General features: G+C 35.7%; 1 pseudogene; it reads right to left on the bottom strand.

Annotated features, from left to right (window-relative positions):
- Positions 1–5,506: 5,506 nt before the first annotated feature.
- On the bottom strand, positions 5,507–7,139 carry LOC114206687 (large ribosomal subunit protein eL13 pseudogene; annotated as a pseudogene).
- Between the last annotated feature and the right edge of the window lie 6,082 nt (positions 7,140–13,221).

Genomic DNA, 13,221 nt, shown 5'->3' with positions numbered 1-13,221 from the left:
TTGATACTTATAAAATATTTTGTTTCATTTTTGCACTCTTTGATTACAAGTTACACTTCTAATTGTTTTTGAAAGCATAAAGAAAGATGTGGCATATCCCTGTCACACTGAATAGGGACTAAGACATTCCAAATGTATATGGTAGTCTTTAAAAAAGTAAAAGTATAATTTGTGAGGTAAGCAGTATATAGCATTACTTCATTCACTCATCATATGCTTATTGGGTTATTATAATTTGCCATTATACCCTCTGAAAGCAGATAATTAAAACAGAGAAATGAAGAGATATATGATAAAATTTCATTTATTTCCTCATTCACTTATTCTTTCATTCATTAAAAAAATGTTTCATGACTATTACTATCAGACAACATTCTAGGCATTGGGGGGAGGATACAGAGAGTCATTTCAATCACAGGACTTACATTCTGGAGGCAGGGGAAGGAGCAGACAACAAACACAATAAGTAAAACGTATGTTATATGGCAATAATTTTCACAGAGATAAATAAATAGATAAGGGAAAATAGAAATGGGGAAGGTGGCAATTGTCAAAATATAAGAAAAGGGGCAAAGGAAGACCTTACTGAGAAATGTATATTTTATAAATACCGAAGGTCAGTGTGCAAGTCCCATACATATAGAATCATAGTATTCCAGAGAGAAGAGAAAGAAAATACAAACATCCTGAGAAAGAGATATCGCTATGTGTTCGGAGGAAAGAAATTTAAGGTGGCTTTACAGAGTAAGGCAGGAAGGAGGAAAGTAATAGATGTCAAAGACGTAAATAGATAACCAACATATGTACTGTCCTTCTGCTTTTATCCCAAGTGAGATGAAAAAGTAATAGAGAGTTCAGAACAGAGCAATGAAATGAACTGACTTTCTATTTAACAAGGTTACTTAGACTTTTGCCTTTAGAACATATTGAAGGAAAGCATGGGTGAAAATAGAGAGATCTTTAGTGGGCTTTTACAATAATTTAGGCTACAAAAGTGTGCTTGGACCAGCATGAAAGGTGTTAAACAATAAAATATGGAATATATTTTCAGTGTAGAACTGCCCAGATTTGCTGATAAATTAGTTGTGAAATATGATAGAGAGGAGTGAAGAATGACTGAGATTTTTGGCCAAGCAACAAAAAAGACAGAGTCACCATAACTGAGATGAATATGGCTGTGCCTGTGGGAGGAAGTTCTGGAGGTTGGACTGGGGGTGGGAGAGGGATCCATATTCAATATTATACAGGTTTGTTTTGAGGTATCTATTAGACATTCAAGATAGATGTTGAAGAGGCAGTTTGAAGTAGCAATCTGTTGTTCTGGTGATAGGTCCAAAAAAGTTATACATTTGGGAATCATCATCATGTAGTCTACCTAACTTCATGGAACTGCTGGTATTACACAGGAGAGGATCAACTAAAGAAAAAGAAAAGAGAGAGAGAGTTGAAGGACTGAGAACTGTAGTACTTCAACATTAATAGGCTCAGTTTATGAAGATGAGCCTGCAAAGGAAACTCAAAGATAAATGAGCAGTGAGGTAGGAGGCAAAACAGGAGAATGTGGCCTTGGAAGAGAAGGCAGTGCTTCAAAGACAAGATAGCAAAATGTGACAAATACTTTCTCAAGAAGACTCGTATTTGATTATTGGATTTAGCCAATTCGTGTTATCAGTGATTCTGACAAAGCTATTTTGTAGAGCAGTATGGGCAAAAGCCTGACAGGAAAAGGTCTGAAGGGGTTAGAAAGAAAGCAACTTAAAAAATGAACATCAACAAAATATCCAAAGAGGATTACTCTAAAGCATGAGTTCTTATTCTTTAAATAGTGATAATAGGAAGAGGCTCATGTTCTAATTTCTAAGTGATGATGAGTGTAAAAGACATTTTCTGATATTACAGTAATCTAACATGATAAGAAAGTATTTGTTTAGAGATACTACCACGTGGTGCATTGTCAACATGAAAAATTGAATGAAGGACATTATACTTCAGCCAATTAAAATAAAGGATTTTTTTTCCTTTTTTTATCCATGTAGATTAATCTCCTGAACTCTATTCACAGTCCTCTGGCATCAACTCTATATTGAGAATCTTGTTATAAAGGGAAATTGAGTGGTATCTGGAGGATGAAACCTCTAGGCAAGATGTGTTTTCCTTTTTTTTCTTTCTTTCTTTCTTTTTTTTTTTTCTGAAGGGAATATTATAGCAGTGTTTGGGAAAGATCAAATTTACAGAAAAATCCAATTCAGAACAAAAACCTCTGATTTAGGAGAAGGGGGTGAGAACTGTTGGAACTCTATGCTTGAGTAGAAAAGGGGAGTTAGGTGCTCAAGTAGAAAAAGTCAACTTAGTGAAGCCCAGAGAGTACGAATATAAAATAGCAGAGAATGGGGCAAAGATACAGGCTGGAACAGTTTATAGAAATTCTCTTCTGATGTAGTCAATTTTCTCTACGAAGTAGGAACTAAGGCATATAGTGAAACGGTGGAGACTGGAGAGGAAGTGTTGGAGATCTGAAGAGGGAAGACAAAAAAGAATGTTTTAAAACAGCGGAAGAGACTAAAGGGTTATCATGGTCAGTATTAATGAATATAAGTTGAGGAAAATCTTTAGCTTTCCGTATTTTTCTTCAGCTACCTCAAGTTGCAGGGAAGTCCATGTGGAGTAGTTGAAGAACCGGATTTAATCAGTGTTGTCTATTTAAAACCATCATTCAGTCATTTATCCAAGAAATACACATCAAATATCTATCACCCGCTGGTAATTCTCCCAAACACCGGGCACACTGTTATGTACAAGATGATAAAGCCTTTGGTGCTACAGAGCTTGTAAACTGTGGGGAAGAAAAATAATAAAGGGATAGCTTAGAAATATGATGATAAGGATGTTGGCAAAGTAGGTCTTTACCCACTTTAGAAAGGTAAATTTCACCTAGGGTTAGGGAAGACATCCATGAGGATATCATGCCTTTTCTAAAACCAAAAGATTGTGTAGTCATGTTTGATAAAAGATAAGATTAAGTAATCTCAAATAAGTAGAGGAAAAATAAATTTTCTTTATTTTTAATTTCCTTCGGGAAGTTGCCATACTGGATCTTTTAATCTAGCCAAATATGACATTTGATTGAATTATTTTTAGAATTTCTTTAGAAACATAATAAACCCTCCATTTAATATTCATTTCCATGCAATCACTCAAATGCACCACTAACTATTCACAATTACTTTTCAATTATCTCTTTGCTCTTTATATATTCACCACCTTCCAAAAATTAAAACTCTTAGTCTCTGGGGGTGAGTGGATAAAAGTTTCTGCTTATGTGGAGTGTATGGTATTATGGAGTTACTTGTGATTTGTTTGGTCTCTACACAAAATTTATCAATTAAAGTTTCTATCTTATTTATATGTCTCCCATGCTTCTAATTTATTAGCCTACATATGTTGTCTGCCTCCTCCCACTAAAATGTAAAGAACAAGAACCAGGTCTCTCCTTTTCTGTCTGGACCCTGAGTGCCTGGAATTCTTCTTGACATAGTATCCTTAATATCTATTGAATGTATAGTAGAGTGAGAGGATGAATGAGTGAATATCATTGCAACTTCAAGTTTGTGAATTCGAAATCAGCTATTGGTAAAATTGCCATTCATTACCCAGTTAAGAAAAATATGTTTTGTAGAAGAAGAACAAAATGCATTAAGAAGGATAAAGGCAAGTTTATACTCAATGTCTGCAGGAATATTTGTTTAAGTTGCAGACTTACTGTAGAAAAGGAGCCTCTCTGATAGAGAAGTTTGTGAGTTTAGGATACAAACAAGCTTGAGTGTCTACTGTATGTCTACAAGCATGAATAAGGCACTTTCATCAAGGATCTACATATCTACTCGTTCCTAGATGGCATTATTAATAATCTCTCATTTATATAAGTAATCTGTAGAATTTCACAGAATCAGGGCCATTAGCTTTTTCGTATCATGACACTACTAATATTATCTTTGTTTCCATGACTATATTTTATGTTGGTCAGTCTAATTTTGTTATTTTTTTCTTGGATTTATTGTCTGCATGCATCTTTTTCCTCAAAAATATTTCACCTATATTCTGACTATAGAACATGCACACATTCAGGGACGCCTGGGTGGCTCAGTTGGTTAAGCGTCTGCCTTTGGCTCAGGTCATGATCGCAGAGTCCTGGGATCGAGTCCCACATCGGGCTCCTTGTGCAGCAGGGAGCCTACTTCTCCCTCTCTCTCCCTCTGCTCGTGCTCTCTCTGTCAAATAAATAAAATCTTAAAAAAAGAAAAAAGAACATGCACACATTTGTGTGGTTTTCTGGAACTATATAGTAAGATGCTTTCCTTGTTGCAGTTTATTATGTGTTATTATCCTATAAGCAACTACTCCACTGGACCACCTCTTAACACTCTCAAATCCATAACAAAAAATTTATGTCCTGTACATATATGCCTAGAGAGAGAAAGCAGTATGTCAGAATTCAAAGTGAATTAGTAAACCAAGATACTATTCCTTGTCAGTCTTGTTAAGAGTGCTTCATAACAAATGCTGTTTAAACTTTTTTTAAAAGATTTTATTTATTTATTTGAGAGAGAGAGAGAATGAGAGATAGAAAGCATGAGAGGGAAGAGGGTCAGAGGGAGAAGCAGACTCCCTGCTGAGCAGGGAGCCTGATGCGGGACTCGATCCCGGGACTCCAGGATCATGATCTGAGCCGAAGGCAGTCGCTTAACCAACTGAGCCACCCAGGCACCCGCTGTTTAAACTCTTTTAAAAAATCTAAATATGACATCCTAGCAAGTCCAAAACTTGTAGCCACAGGGAAATTTGGACACTTCAGAAAATTTTCAAATCTAGAGAAATGAAATGCCCTTTTAATAGTCCAATGAGGACTGCTGTAAAATGATGGGAAACCAATAGATTGCAAATGACTGACACCTGAAAGGGGGAAATATATACATGGCCCTTAACTGCTGTAGAATATGATGTCACTAGCCATGTACATCATCATCATCATCATCATAACACCAATAAAATAATTAAGATGCATTTGTCTATATGTTCTGAGATTTATGTCATTTCAATCTATATTGTAAAACATATATTAAATTTTGCATCATTATACAAACATCCCTGCTATAGGAATCTTGACCGAGCAGGAAATAATGAAAAGAATAAGGTCAGAACAGAAATGCCGGTGTTGCAGGATAACCATTATTTTGTCAGCTTAACACTTTAATGCTTTTTACTTGAAGGAAGAATTTCAGTTTTATTTATTTATCAAAATACATAATGATACCTTTGTGTATTTTGAACTAAATCATTTCTTGGAACACTGAATTTACATAGGCTGAAAGCTGTGGTAGCTCCTCAAGGGCATGGTTTCTCCCAGGAAATCACTTATTCATTAAAAAAATAAATAGGTGAGATAATGAAGGCTCAACCTTTGATCTAATATACCTACATATTGTTTCTTCCTTAAATAGTTCTTTAATTAGTTGATTATCACAAGTTGCCAATGGCACTTTATTTTTTTTCTTTTCAACATCCCGCTCTACAGCTTCCTTGGCCCTTTTCGACCAGATGCCAAAGAACTGGGTGTTGGTAGGGGCCGTGCAAAGACCGACAAAACCCTGGAAGTGGTTTTCCTCTGGAATGACTTGGACTCTCCTGAGTCTCAGTGATTCTGTATGGGCCCGACTCGTCCTGTCAGCTGGGTAGCCAATTTGAGTTCCTCAGCAGAGCTGTCTCTCTTCTTGGGGGCTGAGGGCTCCCTGCGGAAGAAGAGGAGCTTGGAGCGGTACTCCAGCTTCAGCCCTGCACATCAGCCTTGCAGGGACTCGGTGCATTTGTTCTGCCTTCTTGGATCCACTGCGATCCCAGCGGTCCGTGCCACCTTCTTGTGGATGCCAACGACCCGTAGCTCTTCCAAGGTGAAGCCCCTGACAGCTTGCACTTTGGTGTGATACCTTGCCGTGGGGCACCTCACGATGGGCCCGAAGGGCCTGGGCGCAGGGTGCGGGGCCACGGGGCCTGCCTTGGCTTGCTGGGGCCTTGCATCTGCGGATCTTCCGCGCCAGCTGGTTGAACCACATGGCCACACGCCACTGCCAGTCCTTGTGGAAGTGGGGCTTCAGGATCATGCCATTCCACGCTGGCTGTTGCCTACCGGCCCGCTCCCACAGACAACAGCCAGCGGAAAAGAACTGGTGCTGCAAAGCACCCTGGGAAGGTACTGGTTATTTTAGAACCAAAAATACAAACACAAACGACAAAATTAGCAAATATATTTATCTAAATAAATTAGAGGAAAATAATTTCTCATGTGTGCAGAGACCAAAAAGGAAGAAGAAAAAAATAAGTATGGGAGTGGTGATTAGAGAAGAAAAGGAGGCAGAAATTAAAAATAAAGGAAAGAAAACTTTGTTAGGAAAAGAGTAAAACAGAACATGAAGGAAACAAACAAACAAAAAGAAGGCGATATATAAAATATGGCCCAGTAAGCATTTTTAGTACTGTTAAAGAAATGCTTTTTTTCTCTATGTGTTTGACTCTGCAGCCACAGAGGTTTTCTGAACATCTACACCACTTGAACCAAACTGTTATAGAAAAAGGGAAAACCGAAGTAGAAAAATTACTCTTTTGGCCGAAATTAGTCTAAAGCCCATTCCAAATCGCTGCCATACTGACCTACCATACCACTCCCATCTCTGTCTCTTCCTCTTATCCCTTGGGAATATTTCTTTTTCGATTACAAAATAAACTTGATCATGAAGCATTTTCTGGAATATTTCAGACTTATTTTGGTTACGCATCATGCTCCTCTCCAACCTGGCAAAGAAATCACCATTACTGAAATGTTCAGACATTTCAGTTCTTTCACAAAGCCAGTAAGTACAGACAAATAGTAAATAAACCCTTTGCAATCTGTTTCCACAACTTCCAATAACTTGTTTGAAAGAAGCTTATGATCATTCTGCTGAATACTTTAAAACTAATAAAGGGCAGGCTGCAATGGGACAATGTCTTGGATTGTACTGATGGGCTTTCCTTAGTATTTTGGTGACCCTGAAAATGGAGGACACCTAAAGGTACACTCACCTTCTGATGAAAAGTTGGGAATGCATTATTCGTTTTCAAAATAGTGATATTTTTCAAGCCCTAGGTAATCATATGCAGAAAATATGTGAAATTTTACACAGTACATTGTAACAAAAGAGAAAGAACTGAATATTAGAATATTACTTAAAGACACTGTCTTTGTAAATCAATTTGAAAGTTTTATTTTGAATACCCTCACTCTAGTTTATAATTTTTCTATTGTCATTAAATAACCATACATTTTTATAATTATTTTTATCAATTTACCAGGTAAATTTCTGATGAAAAGCCCATTAAGTAGAACAGATGCGGATGGCATTTTGCTGTTTGACTATCCTAAAGTGCTAGAGTAATACTGACACCTAGTGGAAGAATAGCAACACTGATAAAAATAAACCATCATTGTGGCTATTCAATTTTCAGAGATCCTCAGCAGCTATAATCTATGAGAAAATAATTATAATAATAATTAAAAAGTATTATCACTGATTTACCTTGATGTATTAGGTGATATGTCTTCTTGACGATGTGTGTGTACGTGTGTGTGCATTTGCCAGCAAAACAGGTAGGGATGTGAAAATTATGATTATTCATTGAGAACATACAGATTCAACTTAATTGGTCAGGTAGTATGTAGTTTTACAAATAATAGATACATAAGAATATAATGCCTTTATTTTACTTTTGGTATTTTCTATCTTTGTCAGGAGTGAAATCAATTTAAACCCTGAAACAGTTAAGTTCAACATAGCAGAATATTGAAGAACCCCTTCCTCAGCCTAATCATTAAACTTCCCTATCTGCCTTCTAAAGGCAGTTTTGTTAAAGAATAAAGGTATTTCTTTCAGGGTCTGAAAGTCAATATGTAAGTGTGATGCCAGTTCCTCAGGTAGGTGTAAACAGAAATGGTTTCTTTTTCTATATCCCCAGTACATAGAACTTGGAAATCAGTAAGGTGTTCAGTAAATTATTGGTATACACGTTGATATGTGCATGGTTGAGATCACTGCTCTTAATAGGCTTTGGGAAATATCTAAATTGTAAAATATCACAATATATGTACATTTTAAGCATACATAAATTGTATGAAGTAATCTATATCAGGATGATATGTATAGAGGATAACCAAAGAATGTATTTTCATTCCTTCAAAAATATCAGATTTCTGGAAATTTGTCAAATTTCAACTATATAATCTCATGATGTTATTTAATGATCATATGTTATGATGACGTGATAATGAAACATCACAGTTCTTATAGACTATAATAAATCTTATAACAGTATTTTGAATTTTATTTGTTTCATTATAAATAGTTATACTGAAAAACTGAAAAAAACACATTCTAAGAAATTTTCAGGGTAAACTGCTGAGAAATTTCTAATGTTATTTGGCAACAGCAATTAATTGTGAATTTTTGGCTCTTCATATCCATCTCTTGTATTATAGAATACAGTCATGTTATTTAAATAACTAAAAGGAAAATGTAGGTTACTATATCTCCACACTACCAACACACTAGATATTTATGAAACCCCAGCTGGATGGTTTCACCCACCCCGTCTGAGAGTCTTGAATGGCCTCTTCATTTTGTATGGACCGTTTGAACTCTTTGACAAACCACGTGAGGGCTTTTAACATTTGGCCCCTTACCTTCTCCCCAACCTCCTAAAACACCCCAACCCTACACATATCACAGTTCAGTTCACAGAGAGCTCTGTTCTTCAGTCAAATTGTGCTCCATCTCCTTCTGTACATTTGTCCTATTGCTTTCTTTGTGCGTGGCATCTCTCTGGTAGAGAGGGAAGGTGTCAACTCAAAACAAAAGCAAGTTCTAGACCTAGTTCTTCCCATTAATGGCTTTTGATAAGTAATGTGTTATCATTGTATCTCAATTTCCTCATAATGTTTAGATTGCTGAACGAGAACCAGTATATGTAAAGGCTTGACAGAAAATAAATGCTCAATAAATATACTAAATATTTTTATTCCTTGAAAAACTTGTTTCAAAGTAACTTTATTTGCAAAACCATCCTTTTTTTTTTTTTTATTTGAGAGAGAGAGAATGAGAGATAGAGAGCACGAGAGGGAGAGGGTCAGAGGGAGAAGCAGACTCCCCGCTGAGCAGGGAGCCCGATGCGGGACTCGATCCCGGGACTCCAGGATCGTGACCTGAGCCGAAGGCAGTCGCTTAACCAACTGAGCCACCCAGGCGCCCCTTGCAAAACCATTCTTGAACCAGCCAGTCATGTTAAATAAATTGGCCACACATCTATTATGACACTTTTCACATTATATCATGACCCATGATTCTCAATTTTTGTTCTAGCCTGGATCTGCTAGAATTGTGTCTCCAACCATTATGCATCATTCCTGAGATGGCTAATAAAGTATATCAAACTTAAAATTTCCAAAACCCAATTACTTATATCCCACCTTCAAAATATGCTCATCTCAAACTCTATCTGTTTAATAAATAGATTCAACATTCATTCAGTTGCTCAGGCCAAAATTCTATTTTCCCTTATGTTCCACAAGCATTCCAATACCAAATCCTTTGCTTTATCATTTTTATCTCTAAGCTAAACTTCATAAGCTTTCTCCAAGTTGTCATCAACTCTAGACTAGACTTCAGTACCAAACTCCTAACTCTGCTCTTTACCTACACATTTTCTACCTTTAGTCCAAACAACTCACCCAAATGCTCATGGCTATGTTTATGCATAAATCATAGGACTCATACCAATATTTGACCATTCATTAGAATGATATCCAAATTTCTTATTGTAGGAGGTAAGCTTAGCATGATCTTTCCTACCTCCTTTTCTGAATTTGTATCTTATCAGCCTCTCCCTTATTCACCCCAATCCAGTCCAGTTTCCTCAATGTCCCTTGGGTGTGAGTCTTAGTTCAGACTGCTGTAACAGAACAACAGACTGAGTGGCTTAAACAGCAATTTATGTCCCATAGTTTTGAAGGCTGGGAAGTCCAAGATCAAAGCATCAGCAGATTGTGTGTCTGGTGAAAGCCTGCCTGCTTCCTGGTTCATAGATGCCTATCTTCTCTCCATGTCCCCACATGGCAGTAGTGGAAATGGGAGCTCTACAGAGGCTTTTTTATGAGGACACTAATCTTATTCCTGAGTGCTCTATCTTCATGAATTAGTCACCTCCCAAAGGCCCCATCTCCTAATATCATCATACTGGGGATTAAGATTTAATTTAAGAATTTTGGGTGAGGGAGCACAATATTCAGTCTATAACAGTAGTCAATCTCATGCCAATTTGGCCTTTGAATATGTTATTCCTTCTGACCTATTTTCCCAGAAATACTCACCAAGTTTATTCCCTCATTTCTCTGCTCAAATGGAAATTACATCATCTTATCAACACCTGGACCTATTTAATTTACTTATGATTTAAGTATTTTTAAGTATTCTTACTCTTAAAATACAACTTTCTTAGGAAAGTGCCTTGAAAATTCAGTTCACTACCACATTCCCCGTGGTTAGCAGATATTAGGTGTTTAAACACTTAACTGTCCTCTCCTGTACTTTCTTACACTGGTACAGTGAATGGAGTTAATACTCCACATTTTGGGGTATTAACATTGGTAAAGAATTGTACTGGCAGCAAAATTATTTATAACAATAATATAAGAAAATGTTAATAGTGGATTATAATTGTAAAAAGGACCAAGGCTTTACTTTGTTTCTCACAGAGCTTAAAATAGATGAATCACAAGATAAGTCTACTCGGACTTTGAAACCAGCCCAGTCAACTCATTCTCCACAGTCTCCAATTCTTAATGTTGAACAACCAACACTCACTAATCATCTCGCACACTATTCACTTATTTTCTCTACTGTTCCTATTTTGAGTCAGGCATCTTTTACTTCCTACATCTTGGACCAGTATTTCCTTACATGATTATGTTCCTATAGCTTTCAACCAGGTATTTACATCTGCTTTCTGCCTCCTGTCATTTAACTCCCCACTAAGAAATCCAAGTCATGTATTTACCAGACTAGTTGTCCCCATTCCAATACACTTCTGGTGTGTTTGTTCCTCTTGAGGCTAAAGATTCTCATCCTGACCCACTGTCAAGTAGTCTTTGCAGCAGCTTTTGTCATTTCAGGAGATAATGTGAAAAGCAATACAGTTTTTGTTATGTTTTTTATAAATATTTCTCTAGTTTCATGAAGAACACTACAGGAAGTGTATAGCTAGAGTGGAGAAACAGCACACCACCGTGGTAAGAGCTTAAGCCCTGGCATAAAACACAACTCAACTGGAATTTCAGATTTCATCCATTAGCAGTTTGGTGACTTTGAACAAATTACTTAAATCTTCTAGATCTTGGTTTCTTCATTGGTAAAATGTAAATACTCTTGATAATATTATAAATGAAATGAGAAAAATTCTATATCATCGATATTATAACATCAACATTATATCTTGATGTTATAGATTAAATTAGAAAAATACATTATAAAGCATAAAGTATAATGTCTGAATATACCATACACATACCTGAAGTTGGATAGGGTTATTGTTTAATTTTCCCTGACTTTGATCTTACTTTTTATTTTAGAAAATACATAGAAATATGTTTTTAAAATACACCATCAAAGATAGTTCCATTATTTCACTTGTTTAATATTATAAAAGATAATGATACTTTCAAAATGTTAACAGATTTCATGTTTATTATATTACTCTATCTTAACTTAACTCATGAGATAAGCAGGGTACATATTAACATGCTTTTAAAGTCAATGAGTATAAATGTTATCAAATTCCACTTACAGTGAAATCATAGGGTATTTGTCTTTATCAGTCTGAGTTATTTCTCCCAGCATAATACCTTCCAATTGTCTCAACTGGTACAATTTCATCTTTTTATGGCTATGTAATATTCCATTCTGTATTTACACCACATCTTCCTTATCCATCTGTCTATTGATGGGCATTTAGGTTGTTTTCATATCTTGAGTATTGTAACTAATGCTGGCAATAAACATGAAGTGTGTATATCTTTTTGAATTAGTGTTTTCATTTTCTTTGGTAATACCCACTAGTGGAATTATTGGATCGTATTGTATTTGTTTTAATTTTTTGAGGAAATTCCATACTGTTTTCCACAATGGTTATACCAATTTACATTTCCACCAACAGTTTATAAGATTCTCTTTACTACACATCCTTGTCAACGCTTATTATTTCTTGTATTTTTTTTTTTATTTTAGCCATTCTGAGTGGTATGATGTGATATCTCATTGTGGTTTTGATTTGCATTTCCCTGATGATTAGTGATATTAAGCATCTTTTCATGTGTTTGTTGACCATTTTTATGTCTTTTTTGGAAAAAAAAAGTCTATTCTGGTCCTCTGCCTATTTTTTTTAATTGGATTGTTTGGTTTTTTTGAGTGTTGAATTATGTAAGTTCCTTATATGTGTCGAATATTAACTCCTTATTGATGTATCATTTGCAAATATCTTCTCCCAGTCAGGAGGTTGCCTTTTTGTTTTGTCGGTGGTTTCTTTCACTGTGTAAAAGCTTTTTATTTTGATGTAGTCCTAATAGTTTATTTTCACTTTTGTTTCCCTTGCCTTAGGAGACATATCTAGAAAAGTGATAACTGCAGCCAAAGTCAAAGAAATGACTTCCTGTGTTCTCTTCTAGGATTTTTATGGTTTCAGATCTCATACTTAGGTCTTTAATCCATTTTGAGTTTATTTTTGTGTATGGCATTAGAGAGTGGTCCAGTTTTATTTGGTGTATGTAGCTGTCCAATTTCCCCAGCACCATTTATTGAAGAGAATGCTTTTTTACCATTGTATATTCTTATCTTCTTTGTTATAGATTAATTTACCATATAGTTGTGAGTTTATTTCTGGGTTCTCTATGCTATTGCACACCTGAAATTTATGTAGCATTTTCTGTCAACTATACTCAAAATAATAGTAATAATAATAAAAGATAATTAGTAAAACTGGACTAGATTAGAAGTAATTATAAGAAAAGAAAAAGTCAATATGTATAGAGAGGTTTAAGAAACCTGCATATCTTATACAAAAGCAAGGTCAACACTAGAATCTAAATTT

This window comes from Eumetopias jubatus, unplaced genomic scaffold (genome assembly GCF_037043125.1).
Source record: "Eumetopias jubatus isolate StellerSeaLion01/CBP00866 unplaced genomic scaffold, mEumJub1_p1.0 scaffold_2, whole genome shotgun sequence".
NCBI lineage: Eukaryota > Metazoa > Chordata > Mammalia > Carnivora > Otariidae > Eumetopias > Eumetopias jubatus.
Note: the sequence above shows the minus strand (reverse complement) of the source record. Positions and strands in the feature narration are given on the sequence as shown.